This window comes from Pteropus alecto, unplaced genomic scaffold (assembly GCF_000325575.1).
Source record: "Pteropus alecto unplaced genomic scaffold, ASM32557v1 scaffold61, whole genome shotgun sequence".
NCBI classification, from domain to species: domain Eukaryota; kingdom Metazoa; phylum Chordata; class Mammalia; order Chiroptera; family Pteropodidae; genus Pteropus; species Pteropus alecto.
This window is the reverse complement of record NW_006434835.1, coordinates 20,010,086-20,029,400: the sequence shown is the minus strand read 5'-3', so window position 1 is coordinate 20,029,400 and position 19,315 is coordinate 20,010,086. Positions and strand designations below refer to the sequence as shown.

The window sequence follows — 19,315 nt, the reverse complement described above, 5'->3', positions numbered from 1 at the left end:
TTGTGCAGCCACTGGTGGCAGGAAACCAGTGCTTAGGAGGAGGAGAGGTTGAGGCCTAAAAGAGACTAGCTGCCTCAGAACTGCAGATGTTGATTAGCAGAAGAGTAAGCAAGGGTTCTGGCTGAGTGGATGCCTTTATCTGCAACTGCATAGGAGCATAGAGAGGCAAAACTGATTCTGGAGTTTACAGAGTAAACACTATCCCTAAGGATTCCCTAGAAATACTAGAGGGACTCTGAATGGGTGGCTGAGATCACTCCATGGGAGCTAGAATCTGGGCACATTTATAACATGCTCCAGTAAAACCTACAACACACACAAACATGCAATTGAGCCATATACAAACACTGCATAAAACAAATGCTTGATGTAATAAGGGAATCTAAATGCAGAAAAAACCTTTGATGTCAATGAAGGAATCTCTAAACTAAAAAAAAAAAAAAAAATAGAAATTATCACCCTAATGCCCAAATTAATTAACCTCTCTACTGAAGTTTACAGGTAGATTTCCTTTGTCCCAAAGCAGGATCTGATGAAGTTCCAATTATTTCTAATGGAAAGGTTGATCTCCTAAGAATTCCTTCTATCTGGCCTGATATTGACAGCCAATACGTCTTTCCTTAAAATTTACTGTCAAGACAAAACAACAATGAGATACTTCCCACACTTTAGGATGATTACCGTCAAAAAAAAAAAACAAAAAAACAAAAATAGAAAATAAGTGGTGGCAAGGATATGGAAAAGTTGGAACCCTTGTGCACTGTCGGTGGGAATATAATATGGTACAGCTGCTGTGGGAAACAGTATAATAGTTCCTCACAAAATTGAAAATAGAATTACCATATAAGCCAGCAATTCCATCTCTGGGTATATACTCAAAAGAATTGAAAACAGGGTTGTCAAAGATATTTGTATACCCATGTTCATAGTATTTTTCGCAATAGCTGAAATGTCCAACAACACGAATGATAAAAATAATAATGAAATATTATTCAATCTTAAAAGACAGGAAATTCTGACTTAAGCTACAACATAGATGAACCTTGAGGACATTATGTTAAGTGAAACAAACCAGTCATAAAAGGACAAATACTGAATGATTCCACTTATCTGAGGTCCTTGTGTAGCTAGATTCATAGAGACAGAAAGTAGAATGGTGGTTGCCAGAGGGTGGGGGGAAACGGGAACGGGAGTTATTGTTTAATAGGTACAGAGTTTCAGTTTTGCTAGATAAAAAGAGTTCGGAAGATGCATGGTGGTGATAGCAACGCAACAGTGTGAATGTACTTAATGCCACTGAACTGTGCACTTAAAAACGGGTAAGATAGTACAACTACGCACCTATTAGAATGCCAAAAAAAAAAAAACCTGACAACATCAAACGCTGGTAAGGATGTGAAACAATAGGGAATTCTTATTCATTGCTGGTAAGAATGCAAAAAGGTAAAATCCCTTTGGAAGACAGTTTGCAGTTTCTCACAAAGCTAAACATAGTTTTACTGTAGGATCCAGCAATCTCATGCCTAGGTATTTACCCAATTATGTCCTGTATGCAAGTATTTACAGCAGCTTTATTCCTAATCACCAAAACCTGAAAGCAACTAAGATATCCTTCAATAAGTGAATGGATAAACAAATTGTGGTGCATTCATACAATAGATTATTGTTCATTGATAAAAAGAAATACACTGTGAAAGATGTGGAAGAACCTTAAATGCATATTACTAAGTGAAAGAAGCCAAACTGAAAAGACTATATATTGTATGATTCCAACTATATTACTTTCTAGAAAAGGCAAAACTATGAAAGACAGTAAAAAAATCAGTGGTTGCCAGTGGTTTGTGGGAAGTGGGAGGGTTAAATAGGTGGAGAATGGGATTTTTAGGGCAACGAAACCTGTGTGACACTATACTGGTGGATACATGACATTATGTATTTGTCAAAACCCATAGAACATAGAATACAAACAGTGATACTTAATGTAAATTATGGACTTTAGTTAATAATAATGTATCAGTATTGGTTCATTTACTGTAACAAATATGTCATACAAATGCAAGATGTTAATAATAGGGGAAAGTGATACAGGGAAAAGGGTATATGAGAATTCCCCTTTTTGTACTATCTGCTCAATTTTTCTGTAAATCTAAAACTTCTAAAAATTAAAGTTTATTAATTTTTTGAAATGATTTAAAAGGGTAAATTTTTTCACAATTTTTCTTTTTTTTTTAATAGCAGAAAGAAAAGCTTTATTAGAAGGGAAAGTACACTTCCAGATGTGGAAGCGGGCCTAAGCAAGAGAAGCGTGGCTCAAAAAACCTTTCTATTTTTTCCAATTGTAATAAAGACTTTAATAATAAATCACAATTTTTCTAAAAAGATTAGAAAAATCCACTGTCAATAGAAAACAGAAGCTCAGTCCCCATTTCTTTCTCATTATTGAGACAGGATTAGGTTCCCCACAATTTCTCTAGATAGTTTTTTTTTATAGCAGTGATATCCTGGTGTCCTGGAAAGAAGCCAGAGCTAGGGCTGTTACAGGATGTGTATATTTGGGATGTGAATATGATGATTAATAGGAGGGAAATGCTTTCAGAGGAAACAATAGCACTTTAGCTCCAAATATTGCATCTAGTGCCAAAGATCACACTTCTTGAAGTTAATACCTATTTAGAAGGTACTGTTTTTTAAAAATGACTCTCCACAGTAATTTCCATAAACAAACTAGGTTTGTGTGAGGTATTTTTGTACTTCGAAACTTGGAGTTAATAATCTTTAAATGTACCAATGTTTCTTGCTTTCTTTAACATGTTTATACTGTTTTGCTCACTTCTGCTATCCTCATGGTTTTCTTGCCTTTCCTATGCAAAGTGTGTGATACAGTATAAAGATGAGAAATTAATAGAGAAATCAAACAGAAGATCTCATATGCACAATGCAGTGTTTGGGAGAATGTACTGATGTGTGCAATTCATTTCGAAATGCATCCAAAATAAAAAAGATGGATGGATGGATGGATGGATGAATCGAAATGAATAGATATATAAGGCAAGTATAATAAAATGTTAATGGTGGAATGTAAGTGGTCAGTATACAGATGTTTACTATGAAAAGTCTCTCGACTTTTCTGTTTAAAAATTTTCATAATATTTTTAAAAGTACATACCAGAATGAAAAAATAAAATTAAACCTTTATAATCTCCCTCCAAAAGAATTCTTTTCCAGCGCAGCTTTGTCACTATCTAGTGACCATGAGCAAGCTGCTGAAAGCTTCCTAGCTCCATAACCTCCTGTGTTAAATTATAAAACTGGACAAAATCAGCAGTTTCCAAATGTCATTTTATGTATTGGTAGCATCAAAGTCATTCTGGAGCCCCACCCTAGACCTACAAAATTAGAATCTCATGGAATCTATATTTTTACACAAGCACTTCATGGGGTTTGATACCAGCCAGAGTTGGAAACTCCTGGCCTACAGTCTCTTCCTATTCTGGAGAGAGTACCTGTTTATACTAAACCCTTCCTAGGAACACGTTATTAAATTTTTCAACGCCTAGGAATCTTGTTAAAATACAGATTCTGAGGGGCAAAGGTCTTAAGAGTCTACATTTAACGACTTCCCAGCTCCAAGGCCAATGCTGCCTAGACCATAATCTGTGAAGCGAAGAGCTAGAAGATCAGAAGCAAAAGTAAGGGGAACACCCTGTATTTTCATGGACTCAGTCTTCCTTCTTGGCCAAACCACACTCATGAGAAGTGAAGTATGTTGAAAGTCTTCTATTTTCTGAATTTGATCTAGAATAATCATAAGAAAAAGCTTAGTGCCTTTTTGGTGTGAGCAGCCATTGCGTAGGGAGAAAAGCTTAATATGGCATTTAATTGAAAGGATACCTGATCCACTTACCTTTGACACTTTCAGGCAATCATAACAAAATTCACCAGGCTGTTCTGGACTAAAGATAGACACCTTCAGAAGCTATAGATATGATAAGGACACACATAGGATTGCAGCATGAGATTAAAGAAAAAGTCATGGACTAAAAAAAAATTGGAAAAAAAAAAAAACAGTGGGAACTAACTGGAAGTTCATTAAAGTGTCTGAAAAGTTCATTTGCTTTCTTTCTTGTTTTCATCTGATTTACTTAATAATAATTTTGTAAATATTTGTTGAGAATTTATTATGTCCTAGTCACTATGTTAGGTATTTATTAAGTACCTACTAAACACTTGGCACTAGTGACAAAAACAGAAGTAATCTTTGCTCTTTGGGGTATACGATCAAGTGAGCAGACAGACATTAACCAAATCATCATCAAAATAAATATGTGATTGCAAATGTGTTAAAAATGTGAAGGGAAAACATACAGTGCTATAAGAAAGTGTCAGGGGAAACTGTTTCAGACTGGAGAGTCAAGTCAGATTTTTCAATATAAGAGGAAGTCAAGCTGGCATCAAAAACCAGAAAAGGAAATATCAGTTGAAGAGGAAGAGTATGTCGGAAAAGAGAATATTCATTTAGGATAGCATTCTGTACAAAGGCAATGGGGCATTTGGCTTGTTCTAGCCAGTGGAACTGGAGTTGAGTAGGCCATGGGAAGAATGCACAAAATTGGATTCTGGAGAAGAGCAAGAATTACCTAATGTAGGAACTGCCAGGTATAGGCCACACCTAGAATTTTAGACTTTCTATTAAATGCAAAGGAAACCATTAACTAAGGGAGGGGCATGATCTGATTTGCCTTTAATGAGACCACTCTGGCTGTTAAGTGAAGAGTAAATTTAAAGGCAACAAGCACAGCCAGACTAGGGAGCTGTAAGACACTAACCTCAAATGCAAAATTTAAAGTGATGCCAAAACACTCAGTGATCCAGATAAATCATAACTTAAAGCACTATTTTTTAAAATTTTTAAATTATGGCCTACTGTATAGCTCCCTGTTTCTGTAAATGAAGTTCTATTGGAATCAGGGATGGGGTTAACTTGAGAAAAGTACAACAGGTTCATGCAAGTGTAGATTCTGTTTTTGCTTAAAATTGTGATGCTTTTCACCATTTTTTTGGCCATGCCAAAAAAACGGTCTATGGTCATGCCACCCTGAACAAGCCCGATCCCGTCTGATCTCAGAAGCTAAGCAGGGTCGGGCCTGGTTAGTACTTGGATAGGAGATCACATAGGAAGACCAGGAGATGTAGGTGTAAAAAATAAAGGATTGTAAGCTGACAAGGTCTTGCAATCTTTGAGGTCAACCAAGGGTTGCTTCACCTTAAAAAAAAAAAAAAAAAAAGTATTGCATTGAAACATGATTTACAATGATTACAGAAGTTTTTGGCACCCCCTCAAATTTTGCACCTAAAGAAAGTGCTTCATTTGCCTTACTCTAAAAGAGCAGAAATAGGAAGGCCAATTAAGAGATTAGTTATTTATTCATTCATTCAACAATGCCAGCCACCGTTCTCCATTTTGGGGGTACAGAGTGAAAAAAAGACAATTAGAATCTTTACTCTCATGGAGGGTATATTCTAATGCAATATAAACAACCAAATAAGATGATTTTAGATTTTGTTAAGTTCAATTAAAGAAGGAAAAGAGAGAATCTGATCTGGTGACTAGGAGGGGACAACATAAGAGAGTGTGTCCAAGGAAGGCCAGTAGAGCTAAAATCTGAATGGTGAAAAGCAAAGGAAGAGGGTCCCAGGTAGAGGAAATGTCAAAGTAGCCTATGCAAGATTCAGGAGATAAAAAATAGTGGCTTGGACTGGCATGGTTGCAAAGAAATGGAGAGCAGTGGCTAACGTGACATGTAAAAGGAGAATCAAAAATATTTGGTTCAACAACACGGTTGAGAGGGAGAGGGAAAAGTCAAGGAAAATTTCCCATTTTTCTGACCACATAGTCGGTTGAATAAAGGAAAAGTATGACAGTAAATGCTCTGTCATAGTGTTTCAGTCCAGTAGAACTTATGATTCAGAAGAATGAGGACATCAACATATCTCCTGACTACTTGCCCCAGGATCAATACCTTGACCCTGCACAAGTCCCAGATCAAATGCCAATAGTCCCATTGAGTTAAGGAAGATCCAAATCTCTAAGAGATGCTTTCCAGGTTTCCCAAATATAAAATAAGATGGGGAGAGTCTAGCCATATGACATGTAAGGAAGAGATGTGCTGTGCTATTCATCTCAGGATCTTCCTCTAGGTTAGCATGATCTGTCCTGGATGGCTAACATTTTTCTATGGCTGTGATCTCTCTTGTCTAATTGAGAGGTCCCCTTTACTTCATGCCCCATCTTTCCCCCACTTCTGACCTGCTATATGATGTCAGAATAGTTAATATTCTGATTGTTCCCTGGCATAATGCAGAACAGGCCTTTTGCTGAGCACTCTCTCCCATAAAGTAGCAGCTGCAATGAACTTTTCAATACATAGGTCAGCATTTGGGCAGTACACACTATCTGAGAAGACTAAAGGAGGAACATTATCTTGGATCTACCTTACAACAATCCTAAAGTGCAAAATGTTGTTATTCCTATTTTATGGATGATGCTGCTGAAGTCCTAAAAAGTTAAGCAAAAGGTTAAAGAACTAAGGAATATCATACATTAGCAGGTAGAGAAATTAGAGTTAGAACTTTGAACTCCCCATTTGACTTCATAGCCTGTACTTTCAGACTCTATACTAAACTTCCCCCGAAAGGGTATAATTTTATTAATTTGATATTAATGCTCAGAGGGAACATGGTGTAGTGAGAGGAATGCCTGGGTCAGAGGACCTGGGTTCTAATTCTGACTTTTCCTGGTGTCCCTCACTCTATCCTCCTGAGCAGTCGTTCCCAACCGCAGGAATCCCTGAAGGCTTCCATCAATTAGACACATTCCAATGAGATTTGGTAGGCATTTTTCAGTTGCCTACCAAAGCTATTTTCCTGTTTCTCTTGTTTATTTTTCTTCTGCAGGTGAGGTCAGGGAAATATGAGGTTTTATTTATCTCCGCAGCACCTTCATTATTAGTTTTCCTTCTATAGCTTCCTGGGGGTTGGGGTGCTGTGACTCTGGCAACAGGAGCCATGTTGGATTCTCGAAACCTGAAAGGCATCCATGGCATTGTGGTCTTAAGCTGAATCATGCCAAATAGTGGCCTCAGAAGTCAGTCTGCTGGTAAATCAGTTCTGCATTGTTCTAGGAATCATTCCTGAAGCCTTGGCCTAGAACCTATTCCTTCAACCCTTTCAAGGTTTTCTAAGCACATAAATCCATGTAATAAATCCCTTCATACTTGAAATATTTGCAATGGTTTCTGTTTCCTGCACCAAACTCTGGATAGCACAATCAGTAAGATTTCAGAGAAAAATAACATAGTAAAATGTTCTGCCATTTTAATCCAAGTTATTGTAACTACCACCACCTTAACCCCCCTTTCTCACTTCCCCTCCCACCCTGCTCCTGGTCCTTATCCTTTTCTGTGATTCTAACCCTGACCCCAGGCTAATAAGATACGCGAAGCTCATATTTTGTAGCCCTGTGGCTTTGTTGCTTAATCTGACCTGAATTTTGTTTCAAGTTTCTCAGCACATGGTATAACCTCCCCTCTGGAGCTGAGTTTCTACACTTATGACTCAGTTTCTGAAGAATGGGATTTTTGAAGCTGAGTTCCTGCATCCTGTCATATTCTTCTGACAGATCTCTTAGGCCTGCTCAACCACACTAGTTCCTGTCTTACTATAGAAAAGACTCCTGGGATTATGAATCCCTTTGAATAACCTCAACTTTTACCTGCCTTTAGTCCTAGGCTCCCAAATCAAGCCTATTTTAAGATATATTTATAAGAAATAATTAACAGTCTAAGAAACTATTTTAAAAATATTTTCAACATTAAAATATGCTTAAATTCTTTCAGCTAAATAACAATTGATCTCATGTCCATTATTAAAAAATAAAATTTTGGGTTATAATTTAGGTCTTTTCTTTACATAGCTACAATGATTGTGTCTGCACCATTAAATTCAGTTAATCTATATTATTGGTAATACTGTTAAAGACAATTTGACAAAATCAGTCAGACTAACACTCGATCTCTATAAAAGCTGGCAACTTTTATGCTGCAAAATACATATTAGGTTTTCCCATTTTATTTGGATTATTTTTCCACCACATAGAGAACGAATGGTTGCTCTAAGTTACAGAATTCATAAGATGTCTACCTGTTAAAGAACAATATTGGTGCTCTTCTTGCAAGGGATCTAGAAAGGAAGTTGAAAGATGAGTAGAAGAAATTCAGATACGTAGATATCACTTAATTTTTTTTCAGAAAGGAGAATCAAGGACATGATCTAAATTTGAAAACAAAAAAACTCTTGTTAAAATGTATTGATCTATCCCAGCAAAACAAGGGCAATAATCAAGAAAGATGACAACGTGGCATACAAGAACACAGCAACCAATCAAAAGCCCAGTGAAGAATGCCAAGATGCAGCAGAGATGGAAGTGATCTGTCTTCATAGGATGAAAGTCAGTGAGTTCTAAGGAGCATGTGTTCAAGAATAAGAATGGAATGCATTTCATGCCATAGATGGATAAAGAAGACACGTGTTTCTTCTCAGTAGGGAAAAAGGAAGGCAATTGGAATTTGTAAGGAAAAAAAATTCACAAGAAAGCCATGGTCTAGATAAGAAGCAAATTAAAATATGGCTTGCGTTTGAACAATTAATGGAATTTAAGGAAAGGGGCATTCTCTTTTAGGTGGCAGAGGGGTCAAAAAGTGGACCCATGAAGGAAATGTCATCCTGGCACCTATCTCTGCACCGAGCAATATTTACATAGTGATAATAAAGCAAATGTTGCTCGCTGCTGTTCAAAGTTCAGAATCAGTTATAAATCAAACACTGAATATTTATTTTTAGCTACAGAACAGGGTATAGTTGTCATTAAACTTGATGTCAGAAAATTAAAAGACAGAAACCAAAAGTGAAGCTGACAGATGTTGGGTAGAAGAAGAGGAGGAGAGAAGGAAAAGAAGATGCTTCATCTTACATCGGGGAGGCAAGAGCTGCTATATATATAAAGCTGATGAATAAGAAACAAGAGTTTATCTTATTTTAAGTTATAAAGAATTACAATAAAATAACTAAAGATAATATAACTACCAAAAGAGAGGAAGGAGAATTGCTCAAGTAGTTAAATCTTTACAATTTAAAGGTAGGAATAAATGTCTACGATTGACACATCAAGCAATATTAACATAGGAATATTATTTCAAGTTTTAAAAATGATTACCTGAAAAACAAAAACAAAATGAGTTGCCCTGAGCAGCAGCACTGAGATGAAGAGTAAAGAGGAATGGCAGGCATTGGGGCTGTGGCATTTCATTACAAGTCCTCTGGACTAGGTGCTATTTTTTAAAAAAATAAATATTAATTTAATTGCTTAAAACAGCCAATGAAAATAAAAGAAACAAGTTAGATTGAACTTAGGTATAATAATTTTTTGTCCTTAGCATATCAAACATAGGGAGAACTGTTGTTAGATCTAGGATATTTTAGAATAACCAATTAAATAGCATAATAATCAAATAAATACAAATCAATAAAACTTTGATGTTTCTAAAGAATACTTTTGTTTTTTCTTTAGCCACTGTCTTACCTAAATAATTATCACTTGTTTCTCACTTCAGAGATTTCTAGACAGATGAGGTAGTCAAATATAACACATTAAACATGATTTTCAATCAGATGACCTGAGGCTTTGCCACAGATTGATGAAAGTTTTGTACACAATTCCTTTGCTAGAGAGAAATAAAACCAAGTGGTGTAGAGGAGCTCTCAGCAGTCCATATCTTCTCCATTTTAACAGGGGCCATGGGTGTACCTTCAAGCTGATGCTCCATGGGGAGTGGAGCAGTGATAAGTAACCTCCTGCTACATGATTTTTCTCAAGCACAAAATAAGCAAGGAGGATGGGGAGAGATTTATCATCCTCAGTTTGTCAGGATAAGTAGTTATGACTTGAATAGCTTCAGAGATGTGCACAGCATGACTGAATTCTTACATTGTTTAAATTTTTTATTTTTTAATGAGATTTCCTAATAAATGTCTTTATTACATTTAAAATTCTTTCATTCTACTAGAAGCCACACAGATTGGTTCTCTTTCATATTCAATTTCTAGTGAATACTGGCTTTTCTCTACTTTTCTGTAACCTAGTTTATCTATAAATTTGTATGAAAATCTCTCTCTTTCCATATTTTGAGACAAGAGTGGAATACTTCTGAGGTAGGTAGTGATGTTCTGGTCCAATTTTAGTGCACATATAAATGAAGGAAAAGCCATAAAAATACTCATAGAATAAGAGCAGCACAAATTTTTGATTAAACAAATATATATTGAGTGTACTAGGCTAGCTGATTAATATTCTAAATCAAGATAAGACTAGAAGCTTTATTCCATCACTAGTAGGACTTTAACTGCTTGAAGTATTAGCAAATGCGTTCATTTAGTGTAGGATTTCTCAGCTTCAGCACTGTTGGCATTTTGGACCAAATAATTCTTTGCTGAAGGGAGGGAGGACTGCCCCTGCATTTTAGGATACCTAGCAGCATCCCTGGTTTCTACTACTAGATGCCTGTAACATGATCTCCCCATTCCCCACTTTCAGTAATAACAACCAAAAATGTCTCCATATTTGGCAAAATATCCTCTGGGGGCAAAGTTTTCTATGGTTGAGAACCATCGAATGTGATTGTATTTTTAAAGAACTAAAACTTGATTTTAGAGATAACTACTACTATACCAACCTTGCCTATTTCTCATGTGATGAATTTGTCTTACACACCATTGAACATTTGAACTTCATAAATATAAACCAAAATGGACTCTGATTCTTAGATAAGATAAATGAGATCTTTAGCATTGCAATTGAATGGCATTTTCAACTAACTCATGAAGAGCAGAACAAATATGATTTGATATTTTTAGCTTAGTGAGGTCTATCTTAAAACATGCATGGCTGATAAAAATGTGAAATCTAAACTTTTAGGATTTCTCAAGTTAACCAGATGGTGTGCTTATGATCTGCCTACAAAACCTTTCCATTTTTTTTTTCAAATTAAAGGCTATTTTTTTACTTTCCACTTAAAGATCATATAATTTTAGTTTCTTTCCAAGTGAAAAAAAAATCCAAGCAACATTGGACACTAAAGTAAACTATCATGAATCCTGGGATTCTTGGGACTTGGATAATCTAAGGAAAATGTCACCTACCTTCATGTTCTTTACCGTCATCATCTTATATCTTCATATTACCTAGGCTTCTCTTCTATCCTTATAGTAACAGCAAACAGAAATATACTCCTTATTATGTGTTGGGCATTCTAAGCTCTAGTACATATATTTAAATTAAAAATTCCACTTCATTGGTATACAAAAAACTGTACATATTTAATGTATACAATTTGACGAGTTTGCACTCATGAAACTATCACCACTATCAAGATATACTTTGGCAAAAATACCACAGAAGTGATGCTAAGTTCTTGTCAGTGCTTCAGGAGACATATAACATTGGTTTGTCCCATTATTAGTGGTGTTATCTTTGACAATGATTAAGGTGGTATTGGCCAGGTTTCTCCACTGTCATTAGTTTACCCTTTGTACTTAATAGGTATCTTGTTATTCCTCAAACTTTCACCCACTAGTTTTAGCATCCATAATTATTACTATGATGGTTGCTAAATGATTTTCTAATTCTATCATTTCTTCTACTTTAAAAATGAACTCTATCAATCAATCAATCAATCAATCTCTTTCTCTCATTGTGTTCCTATTCTTTACTCAATAGGTTATATTCCTTTGCTTTCATTTTTTATTTGACTGTTCGAATTGTTACAGATTTGGTCAAGGAGAGCGCCTTCATATAGGTTCCTATGACTTCGACATAGCACAAAAAGATGTTCCAGGCTCTTCCTGTATTTTTCCTGCCCCAGTCCTGGAATCAACCATTTCTTCAAGAAGTCTTGGTTCTTTTTAATGGTGACTGGGATTTAGAACCAACATTCAGATGCATGTGTGCTCATTGCTACTAGGCTCTCTGAGCAGACAAATGGAAAATATATATATGTGTGTACATTTATACTTACATACTTATGTTCCCATATACACATACACACATATATAAATTAACATTTAATCATCATTACAATCTTTTGAAGTAACTACTACTTTTATTATTTTCATTTTACAGTTGAAGAAACTGAGACTTAGAAGGAGTTAAATAACTTGCCAATGGTCTCCCAGTTAAGTGATAAGGCCAAGATTGGAACCTGGGCAGTCTGGCTCCAGGTTTACCCTCTTAATATAAATATTTAAAGATAAAAATATTTCCAGGATTGAGAAGAAAGTTTTCCCTATTGAAATTCTTATTGAGTTCTTCAACTTGGATGTCTTATCCTGTTTTCTACCTGAGGAGTAGGAGAGTAGGAAATGTACTGCTGACCTGGAAATCAAATCCAAATAAGACACTTGACACAGAATTGCTTCTTCCCTTAGAAAACTAAAGGTTTGCAACTACACCAAACTTGCTATGCCTGTTTCTCTCTTTCCAAAGGATGAATCTAGTCCTTCAAGGGTTTTCAGGCCCTCATGGAAATAGGTTTCAGTGAGCCTGCCCACAAATCCAGTAGATGTGCTCAGATTTTATCTCAGGCTAAGCTGAGAGTCCATTTCCTGCTTCATAATTAAACATTAAAAATACTAATGCAAAGCAAGAGAATTAGTGCATTTTTTAAAGTGGAGGATGAAGAAGACTGTTAAACAAAATTTATTACTTTAAAATTAATCAAGAAATACTCCATGGTGGAATATTGGGAAGTTTTCAATATCATCTATACACAGAACACTTGCCTTGCTCATGACTGTGTTGCTCCGAAGGGAGCAAAAACTATTAAGAATGACTTGTAAGCCAAATTTCATTCTGACCAGGAAGGTAGACTTATATCATGATACCAGTGTGAATTTATCCTTCAAAGATTTTGTAACAGCAAAAAGAAGAATGTTGAACATAAATTATACATACACCCTTAACTTTGGAAGTGATATCATGAAAAATATTAATGTGATATCAAGGCCAGGGATTCTTAAAGGAAGTACAAAGGGCTAGAGAAGCTCTCAAAGTTATATTCTTGTAATACAAGTGCCAGTGATTCCATTGAATAAGAAAAGATGTTCAAAGCAACCAATGTGCTGTGAATGGCGCTCCCAGATGAGCTCAGACAAACACAAAAGATCAAGGATGAATAAAAAAATGTAAGACAAACTCTAAGGATAGTGTGGTAGGGTACCAGACTATAAATTATCTGTATACACCCACACACCTGGAAACTTGATACACTGCAGGTCAGTGGAGATATGCTGAATTACTAAATGTTGCTTGGACAATTGGTTATCGATATAGAAAATAATAAAATCGGTTCCTATTTCATACTATAAACAAAAATAATTAACAGGAGGATTGAAGTCCTAAATATGAACAAAGATTTCAAACAAGGGAATGCTGAGGACAAGAGAATATCTTTATGACTTTAGGATAGGAAAAAGTTGTTTGGGTTTTTTCCTCAACAAATTAAAGCACACATAAAAGAAAATGATTGACCTTTGACTATGCTAAAGTTTAAAAACATCTGTACATCCCAAAATATTATAAACAAAGTAAAAAGACAAGCTGCAGATTGGAAGAATATATTTGTAAAAATGCTGATGACAAGAAATTAGTTTCTTGAGTACATAAAGAACTATAAATCGATACAAAAAAGACAACCCAATATGGTAAAATGATGACGACGACGACAGAAGGTATGAACAAGCACAAGAGCCCTTTACAGAAAAGGAAACTCATATAGCCAACAAACCACATAAAAAGATGTTCCACTTCACTGGTAACCAGAGAATTAAAACCAAAATGAGGGAAAATTAGATTGGCAAAAGTTAAGAATTCTGAGAATGCTGAGCATTGTAAAGATATGAAGCAAAGGGAAAGTTCTGGTAAGAGAGCACGTTGGTTTATCTACTTTGGAGAGCAATTTGCCAACCTACATTGGGGTAGAAGATGCACATGACCTAGGACCCAGTAATTCTTCTTCTAGGTAAAACTTCCTTTAGAGAAATGTCACTTTTATGCACAAGGCACCATGAAAACATTCATAGCTACATTGTATGGAATAGCAAATATCTGGCAACAATCTAAATTCCCCATCCACTAGAAAATGAATAACTTGGTGTATAGTCATTCAAGGAAATTCTCTACAGCAGTGGAAATAAATTTACACCCACAGATGAAGCAGAGGATGCAGAAGAATACACGCAGAAAGAAACCATCGACATACAAATTTAAAACACTCAAAGCAATCCAACAAATATTGCTTAAGGATATACACACAAACAGTAAAATTGTAACAAAATGCATTGAAATGAGAAACACTAAATTTAGGAGTGTGGTCATTTTTGTTGGGGAGAAGTAAGGAGAATATGGTCATGGAGTACAAACTATTAGTAACAGTTTATTTCTTAACACAGTACTGAATTCACCTGCATATCTTTTTATAAGTCTGAAATGTTTAATAGTATATTTAAAGGAAAAAGCCTTACTGCAGATTCATCATGACAGAAACTTATTTCTCAGACAAGCTTTTATGTTCTAGAAGTTGGGTTCTTTTTCATTGGTGTGTGTAGGAAGGTAAGGAGCAGGTTGTAGCTTCTTTGTATTTCAGTGGCTGTCATGGAAAAAAATTCTTCCAGGCCTTTGTTGGAAAAGAATTAATCTGGTGCTAAGGATGACACAGGAATGTGGAAGATACTGGTGCTTGGGATGGGAAAAAGTAGTAGCCTGATTAGAAAAAAAGGAGGGATACCGAGGAATGGGAAGGGGACTGTGTTTGGGGGGTTTTCTTAAGAGCTTTAGACATGTCTCTCTTATGTGGCCATGTCCAGGGGAGTCAAGGTAAATGTAGGGGCCTTGAGAGCAAAGCAAATATCTCTGTGCTGTGCCAGCCTTTTGTCAGTGGGAAGATAGCAGTGAGGGCAACTTGGTAACCCCTACAGAGCAACAGGGCATACTAGATAGAGGAGGGTCATCTCCCAGCAAAAGCATTCTCTAGAAGGAGCCATGGAAACATTGGAAAACTCAGGAAACTACACTGCCATCTTTGGCATCTGCTAAGGCCAGGGGTTCTCTTAGGAGCCAATGAAGGGGTTAGGGAATCCAATTTTCCATCTATATTGGAAGTTCCTTTAGCCAGGACTAAGGAAGCTCGTCAGCTTTAATTTAGAAAAACAGAGAAATGTGATATTTCTTGCACCTGAATGATTACACATTAAATTGTTGGATAGCTATTACACAGAATAAACAAAGCCTAGGGACTACTAGGAATAGGTACAAATACAGGCACAAATGATGTCAGTAGGTAACTGAAAGGAAACAGAGCTAGGAGTCTCTTTTTTTCCTGTCTTCCCAAGGGAGGAAAATGACCTCCAAACTAAAGGGGCAAACCAATAAGCAAACAAGGAAACTTAGGTTCCAAAAGAAATGGCATTGTACAACAAAGGCATTAGATGAACCTATAAGCTAGGCCACCAGTATGATTCAGTTTCCAAGAAAATATACCAAGCAGACTGTACTGACAAACTTATAGGGTGAGATCATGAGAGGGAAAGAAATCCCATTGGGTACCAGTTAGACCACATCTAGATCTCAGGAATGGTGAAAAAGTACACAGAAGTTAGTAAAGTTGAGCTTTCAGGCAACCATATTCTGTGACAAGCTGTTCACAAGTATGCCAACCTACTTCCAGAAAGCGTTGCATTCCCTTTATGCTTTCCTAATGTGTTTTTAAAAAGAAAATATTATATAACTCTATTTTCTCTTACATAGTTTTCTGAAAATCAATGAGCACTAAAGCATACTTAGAATAAGATTATACAAAAATTACTTATATAAAATGTCCATGTTTTAAGACTATGCATAGGAAAAAAAGATAGAAAGTGTATTAAAGTTCTCCAGAGACACAGAACCAATAGCAAATATATACATATATTATTTATATATGTTTATATAAAATATATACACACACACACATAAAGAGATAAGGAATTAGCTCATGTGATTATGGAGGCTAAGTCCCAAGATATGCAGGATGAAAAGATAAGCTGGAGTACTTCCAGTCCAGAAGCCTACAGGCTAGAGAGACCCAGGAGTCAAAAAGCTGGAAAATAACAGATGTCCTGACTTAAAGGCAGCGGTCAGCCTGGAGGAATTCTCTCTTACTGAAGGTGGGTCTGAGGTGGAGGGTGGGGGAAGAAAGGAGGGTCAGCTTTTTATTCTATTGAGGCCTTCGACTAATTGGTCGAGGTCCACCCAACCTTAAGGAGAGCAATCTGTTTTACTCAGTCTATCTATTTGAATGTTAATCTAATCCCAAAATACTCTCACAGAAACACTCAAAATAATGTTTGACCATCTGGGCACCACAGGCCCAGTCAAGTTTACACATAAAATTAACCACAGAAAGGAATATATCAAAATTCCTTATCAATTTATTAGATAACACATTTCCCTTGAATTGGTCCTATATTTTATTTCAAGTGGCATATTGTAATTCCTTATTTTAAATAATTTCTGCTTTTTCGTGCTTTTAGTTTTATATGTTCACTTTGTTGTCAAATTTATGAACCTTAATTACTAAAATATTGCTCTCTAGAAAACCTAAACAAAGAATTGACATCTTCACTACTTTTAATATGACCAAATCTCTAAAAATGTTTTCATATTCTAAATGTTTGCTGATGAAGAAAGTATACAAGGCTTAATTGATGATTTAAAGATTACTTTTGTAGTTCTAGTACTATAGACTGCCACTGAAGACAAAATATAATTCCAATTATCATTATTACAATTCTGAGTTATTCAGGTATTAACTTTCTCAGTAAATTTTTACCTTTATTTGCTATCAGAAATTTATGATAGTAAATATAGTTTATTGGGAAAATACTTAAAAGTGATTTATTTACTACTTTATATGATTGTCCATATGTAAAACTTGCACATTTTAAATTGGGTTATGTCCTTTTTATATTAAGAAAATTAGTCCTTTGTCTACATAAGACTCACAAATATTTCCCAATTTGTAGTTTTCTCTAGAATTGTTTTAAATGGTATGTAGTCATCTCTTAATCTCTTCTTTTTTGGCTTTGTTTTGTGCCATGCTTTGAAAGCCCTATCTTCTCATAGTATGTAAAAAATTCAGTTTTTTCGGTTTTTGTTTTTAAAATATTTGATATATGTTAATTTACTTGGGCATAAGAAGTGAGATAGAAATCCAGCTTTACCTTTTTCTAAGTGGCCTTCATGTCTTTGTCAGACACTGACAGTTATCTATGTGGCATCCATTCCTCCTTACTAAGCTGTGACTTTGTTAAATAGAGCAATGATGTCCAGTTTAAAAAACTTTCCCAGACTTTTCATGCAGCAAGGGTTGGCCAAGTGATTCAGTCTGTCTTGAGATATAAGGGGAAGTCACTGAGTTTGGCTTCCTGACAGATTTTAAATACGGCAACTTTACCCAACATGTTCCATTTGGTCTCTTAGCCTTCACCTTTCTTTCTGCTTAGAATTTAGATGTAATACCTAAAGATGAAGCAGCTATCTTGAGACAAGAATAAAAGCCACCCACTAAAAATGGCAGAGTAGAAAGATAAAAGAAGCCTGAGTCTTTAATGACATTAAGATGCCTGCCATATTAGTCCTAGATTATACCCTTGGATTTCTTATTGTGAGGAAAAATAAGCTTCTATTTAGTGAAGCCATTTATCATAGGGTTGTTACTTGCAACCAAATATGTTCCTATCTGATGTAGTATCCCCACTTATGTAACAATCCATCTTTTTATACTAATGTGAAATGCTACCTCTATCACATACTAACTTCCCATATATAATTGGGTGTATTTCTGGAAATCCTCTTGCCTGACGGATCAAAATGACTTCAGTTTAATAGCTAATATGATAATAGCTAATGTTTACTGAGTACCAAGACAATTCTATATGCTTTATACTAACTAGTTTGCTCTATCCTCATGACAGCCTTTGAGACTTAATTACTTAATACTAATACGTAGTACTTGTAAGCCTAAAATAGTGGATTTTTAAGAGATGAAAAAGACAATGTAAAATGTTTCAATAATCTATATGATGAATTATGGTAGAAGGCAACTACTTACGTTGCTATCTAATTGGCCACACTGCTGTTCGATGTTTTAATGGAAACAGCACTAAACTTGGGGTATTAAGACTTAAACTCTTATTTCAACTTTGCAGGTCAACAGTGTTACTTTGGGCAATCCTTCCGTAAGCCTTAGGTTCCACATCTGTATAAATGAGGTATGAGCACGCTATTGAAATGATTCCTAAGATTTTGCCTAATTTTAATACTCTATGAAAGATGATTAGTTTTGAAATTTATTGGATCTGGATTTGAATTCAGGAGTCAATGACAAGGTTCATATATTCATTCAACCTAAGTACTGGGGGTACACTGACGAACATTTCAGAAAATGTCCCTGCTCCAGCAGAGCTTGCATTATAGTGGAGGAATAAAATAGAAAGAAAAACACCTACTTACATAGAGTTAGTAGTGCTATGAATGAAATAAACAATGATGTAAAAGAAATTAGCACACAGTTGGATAGTCAGAGGATTCAGAAGAGTTCTCTGAAGAGGTGGTCATGAAGTTTGTGTTTCAAGAAAAGATGGCTATGGCACAATACACAAAAAAAGTAAGAGGCGAAGTGGTAATTTAACTATGTTAAATGTGTAACCTAAAACAATTTTTTAAAAAAACTTAAGGATGCATTGTGAACACATGAACAGCAAAGTACATAAAGCATAGTTTAATGAATTATGATAACCCTAAAACCCATGAAATAAGTCCTCTTCACGATACAAATACAATCCTTCTTCCTTCCCATTAATGGTAACTACTAACCTTTTACAGTGGTCACTTTCTTGCTTTTTATGAAAAATGACTTTGCCAATTGGATTGTGGTGATGGTTGTACAACTGTACAAATTTACTCAAAATTCAGTGTACACTTATGATGGGTGAATTTTGTGTTGTATACTTTGTGAAAGTTGATTTAGAAAAACTCTGCACTTTAGTATGTATCCTTAAACACTATAGCTTAATTTTGCCTGTTTAAATTTCATATAAATGGAGTAACACAGTACAAGTTCTTTGGTGTCTGCTTCTTTCACTCAACATGGTATTTGAGAAGTTCTCT

General features: G+C 35.5%; 1 pseudogene; it reads left to right on the top strand.

Annotated features, from left to right (window-relative positions):
- Positions 1 to 5,077: 5,077 nt before the first annotated feature.
- Positions 5,078 to 5,196, top strand: LOC112478572 (annotated as a pseudogene).
- The last annotated feature ends 14,119 nt before the right edge of the window (positions 5,197 to 19,315 follow it).